Raw genomic sequence first — 12147 nt, 5'->3', positions numbered from 1 at the left:
CATAGAGAAAACACTGCCATGGGGAGTAGAGAAAACACTGCCATGGGGCGTAGAGAAAACACTGCCATGGGGCGTAGAGAAAACACTGCCATGGGGCAGTAGAGAAAAACACTGCCATGGGGGAGTAGAGAAAACACTGCCATGGGGCGTAGAGCCAAAGAAAACACTGCCATGGGGAGTAGAGAAAACACTGCCATGGGGCACTGCCATAGAGAAAACACTGCCATGGGGCATAGAGAAAACACTGCCATGGGGAGTAGAGAAAACACTGCCATGGGCCGTAGAGAAAACACTGCCATGGGGTGTAGAGAAAACACTGCCATGGGCCATAGAGAAAACACTGCCATGGGGTGTAGAGAAAACACTGCCATGGGGAGTAGAGAAAACACTGCCATGGGCCATAGAGAAAACACTGCCATGGGGAGTAGAGAAAACACTGCCATGGGCCATAGAGAAAACACTGCCATGGGCTGTAGAGAAAACACTGCCATGGGCTGTAGAGAAAACACTGCCATGGGGCGTAGAGAAAACACTGCCATGGGGTGTAGAGAACACACTGCCATGGGCCATAGAGAAAACACTGCCATGGGCTGTAGAGAAAACACTGCCATGGGGAGTAGAGAAAACACTGCCATGGGCTGTAGAGAAAACACTGCCATGGGGAGTAGAGAAAACACTGCCATGGGCTGTAGAGAAAACACTGCCATGGGGAGTAGAGAAAACACTGCCATGGGCCGTAGAGAAAACACTGCCATGGGGAGTAGAGAAAACACTGCCATGGGGCGTAGAGAAAACACTGCCATGGGGCGTAGAGAAAACACTGCCATGGGGAGTAGAGAAAACACTGCCATGGGGCGTAGAGAAAACACTGCCATGGGGAGTAGAGAAAACACTGCCATGGGTCCTAGAGAAAACACTGCCATGGGGGAGAGAAAACACTGCCATGGGGAGTAGAGAAAACACTGCCATGGGGCGTAGAGAAAACACTGCCATGGGCCATAGAGAAAACACTGCCATGGGCCGTAGAGAAAACACTGCCATGGGCTGTAGAGAAAACACTGCCATGGGGAGTAGAGAAAACACTGCCATGGGCCATAGAGAAAACACTGCCATGGGCCGTAGAGAAAACACTGCCATGGGGCCATAGAGAAAACACTGCCATGGGGTGGAAAACACTGCCATGGGGCGTAGAGAAAACACTGGGGCATGGGGCGTAGAGAAAACACTGCCATGGGGCGTAGAGAAAACACTGCCATGGGGAGTAGAGAAAACACTGCCATGGGCTGTAGAGAAAACACTGCCATGGGGAGTAGAGAAAACACTGCCATGGGCTGTAGAGAAAACACTGCCATGGGAAAACACTGCCATGGGGAGAGAAAACACTGCCATGGGCCGTAGAGAAAACACTGCCATGGGGAGTAGAGAAAACACTGCCATGGGGCGTAGAGAAAACACTGCCATGGGGCGTAGAGAAAACACTGCCATGGGGAGTAGAGAAAACACTGCCATGGGGCGTAGAGAAAACACTGCCATGGGGAGTAGAGAAAACACTGCCATGGGTCGTAGAGAAAACACTGCCATGGGGAGTAGAGAAAACACTGCCATAGGGAGTAGAGAAAACACTGGGGCCATGGGGCGTAGAGAAAACACTGCCATGGGCCATAGAGAAAACACTGCCATGGGGAGTAGAGAAAACACTGCCATGGGGAGTAGAAAACACTGCCATGGGCCATGGGGATAGAGAAAACACTGCCATGGGGAGTAGAGAAAACACTGCCATGGGGCACTAGAAAAACACTGCCATGGGGAGTAGAGAAAACACTGCCATGGGAGTAGAGAAAACACTGCCATGGGGAGTAGAGAAAACACTGCCATGGGGAGTAGAGAAAACACTGCCATGGGCCGTAGAGAAAACACTGCCATGGGCTGTAGAGAAAACACTGCCATGGGGAGTAGAGAAAACACTGCCATGGGCCATAGAGAAAACACTGCCATGGGCTGTAGAGAAAACACTGCCATGGGGCGTAGAGAAAACACTGCCATGGGGCATAGAGAAAACACCGCCATGGGGCGTAGAGAAAACACTGCCATGGGGAGTGCACTGCCATGGGGAGTAGAAAACACTGCCATGGGCTGTAGAAAACACTGCCATGGGGCGTAGAGAAAACACTGCCATGGGGAGTAGAGAAAACACTGCCATGGGCCATAGAGAAAACACTGCCATGGGCCATAGAGAAAACACTGCCATGGGCTGTAGAGAAAACACTGCCATGGGGCGTAGAGAAAACACTGCCATGGGGCATAGAGAAAACACCGCCATGGGGCGTAGAGAAAACACTGCCATGGGGCGTAGAGAAAACACTGCCATGGGTCGTAGAGAAAACACTGCCATGGGGAGTAGAGAAAACACTGCCATAGGGAGTAGAGAAAACACTTCCATGGGGCGTAGAGAAAACACTGCCATGGGCCGTAGAGAAAACACTGCCATGGGCTGTAGAGAAAACACTGCCATGGGGAGTAGAGAAAACACTGCCATGGGCCATAGAGAAAACACTGCCATGGGCCGTAGAGAAAACACTGCCATGGGGCGTAGAGAAAACACTGCCATGGGGCATAGAGAAAACACTGCCATGGGGCGTAGAGAAAACACTGCCATGGGGCGTAGAGAAAACACTGCCATGGGGAGTAGAGAAAACACTGCCATGGGCTGTAGAGAAAACACTGCCATGGGGAGTAGAGAAAACACTGCCATGGGGTGTAGAGAACACACTGCCATGGGCCATAGAGAAAACACTGCCATGGGCTGTAGAGAAAACACTGCCATGGGGAGTAGAGAAAACACTGCCATGGGCTGTAGAGAAAACACTGCCATGGGGAGTAGAGAAAACACTGCCATGGGCTGTAGAGAAAACACTGCCATGGGGAGTAGAGAAAACACTGCCATGGGCTGTAGAGAAAACACTGCCATGGGGAGAAGAAAACACTGCCATGGGCGTAGAGAAAACACTGCCATGGGGCTGTAGAGAAAACACTGCCATGGGGAGTAGAGAAAACACTGCCATGGGGAAAACGTGGAGAAAACACTGCCATGGGGAGTGCCATGGGGCGTAGAGAAAACACTGCCATGGGTCACTGTAGAGAAAACACTGCCATGGGCTGTAGAGAAAACACTGCCATGGGGAGTAGAGAAAACACTGCCATGGGCCATAGAGAAAACACTGCCATGGGCCGTAGAGAAAACACTGCCATGGGCCGTAGAGAAAACACTGCCATGGGGCATAGAGAAAACACTGCCATGGGGCGTAGAGAAAACACTGCCATGGGGCGTAGAGAAAACACTGCCATGGGGAGTAGAGAAAACACTGCCATGGGGCGTAGAGAAAACACTGCCATGGGGAGTAGAGAAAAACACTGCACATGGGCACTGCCATGGGGAGTAGAGAAAACACTGCCATGGGCTGTAGAGAAAACACTGCCATGGGGAGTAGAGAAAACACTGCCATGGGGATAGAGAAAACACTTCCATGGGGCGTAGAGAAAACACTGCCATGGGTAGAGAAAACACTGCCATGGGGAGAAAAAAACACTGCCATGGGCTGTAGAGAAAACACTGCCATGGGGAGTAGAGAAAACACTGCCATGGGCTGTAGAGAAAACACTGCCATGGGGAGTAGAGAAAACACTGCCATGGGGAGTAGAAAAACACTGCCATGGGGCGTGCCATGAGAAAACACTGCCATGGGGCATAGAGAAAACACTGCCATGGGGCGTAGAGAAAACACTGCCATGGGGAGTAGAGAAAACACTGCCATGGGGAGTAGAGAAAACACTGCCATGGGGCACTGCCATGGGCCGTAGAGAAAACACTGCCATGGGGAGTAGAGAAAACACTGCCATGGGCTGTAGAGAAAACACTGCCATGGGGTAAATGGGGAGTAAAAAAACACTGCCATGGGCCATAGAGAAAACACTGCCATGGGCTGTAGAGAAAACACTGCCATGGGGCGTAGAGAAAACACTGCCATGGGGCATAGAGAAAACACTGCCATGCCATGGGGGCGTAGAGAAAACACTGCCATGGGGAGAGATGGGAAAGAGAAAACACTGCCATGGGGAGTAGAGAAAACACTGCCATGGGCCATAGAGAAAACACTGCCATGGGCCATAGAGAAAACACTGCCATGGGCTGTAGAGAAAACACTGCCATGGGGAGTAGAGAAAACACTGCCATGGGGCATAGAGAAAACACTGCCATGGGGCGTAGAGAAAACACTGCCATGGGGCTGTAGAGAAAACACTGCCATGGGGAGTAGAGAAAACACTGCCATGGGGAGTAGAGAAAACACTGCCATGGGGATAGAGAAAACACTGCCATGGGCGTAGAGAAAACACTGCCATGGGGCATAGAGAAAACACTGCCATGGGGCATAGAAAAACACTGCCATGGGGCGTAGAGAAAACACTGCCATGGGGAGTAGAAAAACACTGCCATGGGCCGTAGAGAGAAAACACTGCCATGGGGAGTAGAGAAAAACACTGCCATGGGCCAGAGAAAACACTGCCATGGGGAGTAGAGAAAACACTGCCATGGGCTGTAAAAAACACTGCCATGGGGAGTAGAGAAAACACTGCCATGGGAGTAGAGAAAACACTGCCATGGGGCGTAGAGAAAACACTGCCATGGGCTGTATGAGAAAACACTGAGAAAAAACACTGCCATGGGGCTGTAGAGAAAACACTGCCATGGGGAGTAGAGAAAACACTGCCATGGGGTGTAGAGAAAACACTGCCATGGGCCATAGAGAAAAACACTGCCATGGGCTGTAGAGAAAACACTGCCATGGGGAGCCATGGGCTGAGAAAAAACACTGCCATGGGCTGTAGAGAAAACACTGCCATGGGGAGTAGAGAAAACACTGCCATGGGCTGTAGAGAAAACACTGCCATGGGGAGTAGAGAAAACACTGCCATGGGCCGTAGAGAAAACACTGCCATGGGGAGTAGAGAAAACACTGCCATGGGGCGTAGAGAAAACACTGCCATGGGGCGTAGAGAAAACACTGCCATGGGGAGTAGAGAAAACACTGCCATGGGGCGTAGAGAAAACACTGCCATGGGGAGTAGAGAAAACACTGCCATGGGTCGTAGAGAAAACACTGCCATGGGGAGTAGAGAAAACACTGCCATAGGGAGTAGAGAAAACACTTCCATGGGGCGTAGAGAAAACACTGCCATGGGCCGTAGAGAAAACACTGCCATGGGCTGTAGAGAAAACACTGCCATGGGGAGTAGAGAAAACACTGCCATGGGCTGTAGAGAAAACACTGCCATGGGGAGTAGAGAAAACACTGCCATGGGCCGTAGAGAAAACACTGCCATGGGCTGTAGAGAAAACACTGCCATGGGGAGTAGAGAAAACACTGCCATGGGCTGTAGAGAAAACACTGCCATGGGGAGTAGAGAAAACACTGCCATGGGCCGTAGAGAAAACACTGCCATGGGGAGTAGAGAAAACACTGCCATGGGGAGTAGAGAAAACACTGCCATGGGGCGTAGAGAAAACACTGCCATGGGGAGTAGAGAAAACACTGCCATGGGGCGTAGAGAAAACACTGCCATGGGGAGTAGAGAAAACACTGCCATGGGTCGTAGAGAAAACACTGCCATGGGGCGTAGAGAAAACACTGCCATGGGCCATAGAGAAAACACTGCCATGGGGCGTAGAGAAAACACTGCCATGGGGCGTAGAGAAAACACTGCCATGGGTCGTAGAGAAAACACTGCCATGGGGAGTAGAGAAAACACTGCCACTGGGGGCATAGAGAAAACACTGCCATGGGGAGTAGAGAAAACACTGCCATGGGGCGTAGAGAAAACACTGCCATGGGCGTAGAGAAAACACTGCCATGGGGGGAGTAGAAAAACACTGCCATGGGGAGTAGAGAAAACACTGCCATGGGTCGTAGAGAAAACACTGCCATGGGTTGTAGAGAACACACTGTCATGGGCCATAGAGAAAACACTGCCATGGGCTGTAGAGAAAACACTGCCATGGGGAGTAGAGAAAACACTGCCATGGGCTGTAGAGAAAACACTGCCATGGGGAGTAGAGAAAACACTGCCATGGGCTGGAGAAAACACTGCCATGGGGAGAGAAAAACACTGCCATGGGCCGGAGAAAACACTGCCATGGGGAGTAGAGAAAACACTGCCATGGGGCGTAGAGAAAACACTGCCATGGGGCGTAGAGAAAACACTGCCATGGGGAGTAAAAAACACTGCCATGGGGCGTAGAGAAAACACTGCCATGGGGAGTAGAGAAAACACTGCCATGGGGCGTAGAGAAAACACTGCCATGGGGAGTAGAGAAAACACTGCCATGGGAGTAGAGAAAACACTGCCATGGGGCGTAGAAAAACACTGCCATGGGCCGTAGAGAAAACACTGCCATGGGCTGTAGAGAAAACACTGCCATGGGGAGTAGAGAAAACACTGCCATGGGCTGTAGAGAAAACACTGCCATGGGAAGTAGAGAAAACACTGCCATGGGCCATGCCAGAGAAAAAACACTGCCATGGGCTGTAGAGAAAAAAACACTGCCATGGGGAGTAGAGAAAACACTGCCATGGGGGGGCTGTAGAGAAAACAGAGAAAAACACTGCCATGGGGTAGAGAAAACACTGCCATGGGGAGTAGAGAAAACACTGCCATGGGCGCATAGAGAAAAACACTGCCATGGGCGTAGAGAAAACACTGCCATGGGGAGAGAAAAACACTGCCATGGGGCGTAGAGAAAACACTGCCATGGGGAGTAGAGAAAACACTGCCATGGGTGTAGAGAAAACACTGCCATGGGGAGTAGAAAAACACTGCCATGGGCCATAGAGAAAACACTGCCATGGGGCGTAGAGAAAACACTGCCATGGGGCGTAGAGAAAACACTGCCATGGGGAGTAGAGAAAACACTGCCATGGGCTGTAGAGAAAACACTGCCATGGGGCGTAGAGAAAACACTGCCATGGGGATAGAGAAAACACTGCCATGGGGAGTAGAGAAAACACTGCCATGGGGCGTAGAGAAAACACTGCCATGGGGCCATAGAGAAAACACTGCCATGGGGAGTAGAGAAAACACTGCCATGGGGAGTAGAGAAAACACTGCCATGGGGCATAGAGAGAAAACACTGCCATGGGCTGTAGAGAAAACACTGCCATGGGGCGTAGAGAAAACACTGCCATGGGGCATAGAGAAAACACTGCCATGGGGCGTAGAGAAAACACTGCCATGGGGCGTAGAAAAAACACTGCCATGGGGCATAGAGAAAACACTGCCATGGGGAGTAGAGAAAACACTGCCATGGGCCATAGAGAAAACACTGCCATGGGGTGTAGAGAAAACACTGCCATGGGGAGTAGAGAAAACACTGCCATGGGGTGTAGAGAAAACACTGCCATGGGGAGTAGAGAAAACACTGCCATGGGGCATAGAGAAAACACTGCCATGGGGAGTAGAGAAAACACTGCCATGGGCCATGGGCTGTAGAGAAAACACTGCCATGGGGAGTAGAGAAAACACTGCCATGGGGTGTAGAGAACACACTGCCATGGGCCATAGAGAAAACACTGCCATGGGCTGTAGAGAAAACACTGCCATGGGGAGTAGAGAAAACACTGCCATGGGCCATAGAGAAAACACTGCCATGGGGAGTAGAGAAAACACTGCCATGGGCTGTAGAGAAAACACTGCCATGGGGAGTAGAGAAAACACTGCCATGGGCCATAGAGAAAACACTGCCATGGGGAGTAGAGAAAACACTGCCATGGGGCGTAGAGAAAACACTGCCATGGGGAGTAGAGAAAACACTGCCATGGGGCAGTAGAGAAAACACTGCCATGGGGAGTAGAGAAAACACTGCCATGGGGCGAGAAAAACACTGCCATGGGGAGTAGAGAAAACACTGCCATGGGCCGTAGAGAAAACACTGCCATGGGCTGTAGAGAAAACACTGCCATGGGGAGTAGAGAAAACACTGCCATGGGCCATAGAGAAAACACTGCCATGGGCCGTAGAGAAAACACTGCCATGGGGAGAGAAAACATGGGGCGTAGAGAAAACACTGCCATGGGGCACTGCCAGAGAAAACACTGCCATGGGGCGTAGAGAAAACACTGCCATGGGGCGTAGAGAAAACACTGCCATGGGGAGTAGAGAAAACACTGCCATGGGCTGTAGAGAAAACACTGCCATGGGGAGTAGAGAAAACACTGCCATGGGCTGTAGAGAAAACACTGCCATGGGGAGTAGAGAAAACACTGCCATGGGCCATAGAGAAAACACTGCCATGGGGAGTAGAGAAAACACTGCCATGGGCTGTAGAGAAAACACTGCCATGGGGTGTAGAGAAAACACTGCCATGGGCCAGAGAAAACACTGCCATGGGCTGTAGAGAAAACACTGCCATGGGGCCATGGGGAGAGAAAACACTGCCATGGGGCATAGAGAAAACACTGGGGGAGTAGAGAAAACACTGCCATGGGGAGTAGAGAAAACACTGCCATGGGACATAGAGAAAACACTGCCATGGGGAGAGAAAACACTGCCAGGGCTGTAGAAAACACTGCCATGGGCCATAGATGGGCCAAAACACTGCCATGGGCTGTAGAGAAAACACTGCCATGGGGCGTAGAGAAAACACTGCCATGGGGCGTAGAGAAAACACTGCCATGGGGCGTAGAGAAAACACTGCCATGGGGCGTAGAGAAAACACTGCCATGGGGCATAGAGAAAACACTGCCATGGGGCGTAGAGAAAACACTGCCATGGGCCATAGAGAAAACACTGCCATGGGGCATAGAAAAAAAACACTGCCATGGGGCATAGAGAAAACACTGCCATGGGGCTGTAGAAAAACACTGCCATGGGGATGGGGACATAGAGAAAACACTGCCATGGGGAGTAGAAAACACTGCCATGGGCACTGCCATGGGCCAGAGAAAACACTGCCATGGGCTGTACACTGCCATGGGGAGTAGAGAAAACACTGCCATGGGGAGTAGAGAAAACACTGCCATGGGCCGTAGAGAAAACACTGCCATGGGCTGTAGAGAAAACACTGCCATGGGGAGTAGAGAAAACACTGCCATGGGGTGTAGAGAACACACTGCCATGGGCCATAGAGAAAACACTGCCATGGGCTGTAGAGAAAACACTGCCATGGGGAGTAGCCATGGGGAGGAAAAAACACTGCCATGGGGCTGTAGAGAAAACACTGCCATGGGGAGGGGGAGAGAAAACACTGCCATGGGGCTGTAGAGAAAACACTGCCATGGGGAGAGAAAACACTGCCATGGGCCGTAGAAACACTGCCATGGGGAGTAGAGAAAACACTGCCATGGGGAGTAGAGAAAACACTGCCATGGGGAGTAGAGATGGGGCGTAACACTGCCATGGGGATAGAGAAAAACACTGCCATGGGGAGAAAACACTGCCATGGGGCGTAGAGAAAACACTGCCATGGGGATAGAGAAAACACTGCCATGGGCTGTAGAGAAAACACTGCCATGGGGAGTAGAGAAAACACTGCCATGGGCACTGCCATGGGGAGAGAAAACACTGCCATGGGCTGAGAGAAAACACTGCCAGGGGAGTAGAGAAAACACTGCCATGGGCCGTAGAGAAAACACTGCCATGGGGAGTAGAGAAAACACTGCCATGGGCCGTAGAGAAAACACTGCCATGGGCTGTAGAGAAAACACTGCCATGGGGAGTAGAGAAAACACTGCCATGGGGCATAGAGAAAACACTGCCATGGGGAGTAGAGAAAACACTGCCATGGGGAGTAGAGAAAACACTGCCATGGGGAGTAGAGAAAACACTGCCATGGGGCGTAGAGAAAACACTGCCATGGGGCGTAGAGAAAACACTGCCATGGGCCGTAGAGAAAACACTGCCATGGGCTGTAGAGAAAACACTGCCATGGGGAGAGAAAAAACACTGCCATGGGCTGTAGAGAAAACACTGCCATGGGGAGAAAAACACTGCCATGGGCCGTAGAGAAAACACTGCCATGGGGAGTAGAGAAAACACTGCCATGGGGCGTAGAGAAAACACTGCCATGGGGCGTAGAGAAAACACTGCCATGGGGAGTAGAGAAAAACACTGCCATGGGGAGAAAACACTGCCATGAGAAAACACTGCCATGGGGAGTAGAGAAAACACTGCCATGGGGCTGTAGAGAAAACACTGCCATGGGGAGTAGAGAAAACACTGCCATGGGAGTAGAGAAAACACTGCCATGGGGCACTGCCATGGGGAGAGAAAACACTGCCATGGGGCCATGGGGAGAGAAAAACACTGCCATGGGCTGTAGAGAAAACACTGCCATGGGGCGTAGAGAAAAACACTGCCATGGGGCATAGAGAAAACACTGCCATGGGGCGTAGAGAAAACACTGCCATGGGGAGTAGAGAAAACACTGCCATGGGGCGTAGAGAAAACACTGCCATGGGGCGTAGAGAAAACACTGCCATGGGCCGTAGAAAAACACTGCCATGGGCACTGCCATGGGCTAGAGAAAACACTGCCATGGGGAGTAGAGAAAACACTGCCATGGGCCACTGCCATGGGCTGTAGAGAAAACACTGCCATGGGGCATAGAGAAAACACTGCCATGGGAGAAAAACACTGCCATGGGGAGTAGAGAAAACACTGCCATGGGTCGTAGAGAAAACACTGCCATGGGGAGTAGAGAAAACACTGCCATGGGAAAAAAACACTGCCATGGGGCGTAGAGAAAACACTGCCATGGGCCGTAGAGAAAACACTGCCATGGGCTGTAGAGAAAACACTGCCATGGGGCACTGCCATGGGTCGAGAGAAAACACTGCCAAAACACTGCCATGGGGCATAGAGAAAACACTGCCATGGGGAGTAGAGAAAACACTGCCATGGGCCATAGAGAAAACACTGCCATGGGGCACTGTAGAGAAAACACTGCCATGGGGCAGAGAAAACACTGCCATGGGGAGTAGAGAAAACACTGCCATGGGGAGGAGAAAACACTGCCATGGGCCATGGGGAGTAGAGAAAACACTGCCATGGGGAGTAGAGAAAACACTGCCATGGGGCGTAGAGAAAACACTGCCATGGGGAGTAGAGAAAACACTGCCATGGGGAGTAGAGAAAACACTGCCATGGGCCGAGAAAACACTGCCATGGGGAGTAGAGAAAACACTGCCATGGGCGTAGAGAAAACACTGCCATGGGGCATGAGAAAACACTGCCATGGGGATAGAGAAAACACTGCCATGGGGGGAGAGAAACACTGCCATGGGGAGTAGAGAAAACACTGCCATGGGAGTAGAGAAAACACTGCCATGGGGAGAGAAAACACTGCCATGGGCCGTAGAGAAAACACTGCCATGGGCTGTAGAGAAAACACTGCCATGGGGAGTAGAGAAAACACTGCCATGGGCCATAGAGAAAACACTGCCATGGGCCGTAGAGAAAACACTGCCATGGGCCGTAGAGAAAACACTAGAGAAAACACTGCCATGGGGCATAGAGAAAACACTGCCATGGGGCTGTAGAGAAAACACTGCCATGGGGAGAAAACACTGCCATGGGCCAGAGAAAACACTGCCATGGGGAGTAGAGAAAACACTGCCATGGGCTGTAGAGATGGGGAGTAGAAAAACACTGCCATGGGGTAGAGAAAACACTGCCATGGGGAGAGAGAAAACACTGCCATGGGCACTGTAGAGAAAACACTGCCATGGGGCGTAGAGAAAACACTGCCATGGGCCACTGCCATGGGGAGAGAAAAACACTGCCATGGGCTGTAGAGAAAACACTGCCATGGGGAGTAGAGAAAACACTGCCATGGGCCATAGAGAAAACACTGCCATGGGCTGTAGAGAAAACACTGCCATGGGGCATAGAGAAAACACTGCCATGGGGCATAGAGAAAACACTGCCATGGGGCGTAGAGAAAACACTGCCATGGGGCGTAGAGAAAACACTGCCATGGGGAGAAAACACTGCCATGGGGAGTAGAGAAAACACTGCCATGGGGAATAGAGAAAACACTGCCATGGGCCATAGAGAAAACACTGCCATGGGCTGTAGAGAAAACACTGCCATGGGGAG

Source organism: Oncorhynchus nerka, unplaced genomic scaffold (genome assembly GCF_034236695.1).
Source record: "Oncorhynchus nerka isolate Pitt River unplaced genomic scaffold, Oner_Uvic_2.0 unplaced_scaffold_2122, whole genome shotgun sequence".
In the NCBI taxonomy this organism is placed as follows: Eukaryota; Metazoa; Chordata; class Actinopteri; order Salmoniformes; family Salmonidae; genus Oncorhynchus; species Oncorhynchus nerka.
The sequence above is the reverse complement of the archived record's forward strand: the minus strand, read 5'-3'. Positions refer to the sequence as shown.